Raw genomic sequence first — 936 nt, forward strand, 5'->3', positions numbered from 1 at the left:
TGTTCTAAAGTCGGCCCCCTTATTAGGGTTTTTAATCTCCCTTTTATAAAGTGATTTAACCCTAATCCGGTTTAATTTCGGAAAAACTGAAGCCCGGAACGGATGGTCCAGAAATGCACGTGGACCGTCCGTTCCAGCACGTAGAACGGACGGTCTTCTCACGTGGACCGTCCGTTTCAGACTTTCTGGAACGGACAGTCCGTTCTGGACCGTCGGGTCTGGCACGGCGGACCGTCTGTTCTGGACTTCTGGTCCGTCCGTTCTAGACTCTTCCGTCTTGGTTTTTCCGTCGTTTTGCTTTCTCGTTCACTGAGTTCGACTGTCTGATAGACGACGTTCGTCTATAGTGCGGCCACACATTTCTACAGTCTCGCTCACACGAGGGGCCCAGCGATATCTCTCTCTTTTACGAGAGGTACAAATCTCGTCTTGACTATCTACAATCCAGCACATGATTCGTTTCGTACCTGATACACGCCTTTATAGTCCTCCTGTTACGCAGGACGTTTGACGTATTCAAAGCACGCAACTCCTCATGTTGGATTCCGTAGATATATCAGGTCTTAGGATCCAATCATGGAACCGCCATATGAGATTCAAGTCATGACGCTAGTCCATGTGACAATCTCATGCGGGTCAATCTTGTATTTCGTTCTTCAACGAATACCTATGGCAGTGATCGTATCCAATACCTATGATCATCGCTATGATCATCAATCACACATCATACTAGTCTTATTATGTCATCATTCCCATAATGACACAAGACTAGGGAGTTTAGTATCATTCATAATGATACATGGATTTCATAACACATCTAGTATGCAAGAACATGTAATGAATCAAATACTCTCATAAAACCATAGAAAGTATCAATACATCGAATGTATCTAAAGAAAGCTCATAAACAGTACATCATAGAACACTAAACCAACA

This window comes from Tarenaya hassleriana, unplaced genomic scaffold, assembly GCF_000463585.1.
Source record: "Tarenaya hassleriana unplaced genomic scaffold, ASM46358v1 Cleome229, whole genome shotgun sequence".
Taxonomy (NCBI): domain Eukaryota; kingdom Viridiplantae; phylum Streptophyta; class Magnoliopsida; order Brassicales; family Cleomaceae; genus Tarenaya; species Tarenaya hassleriana.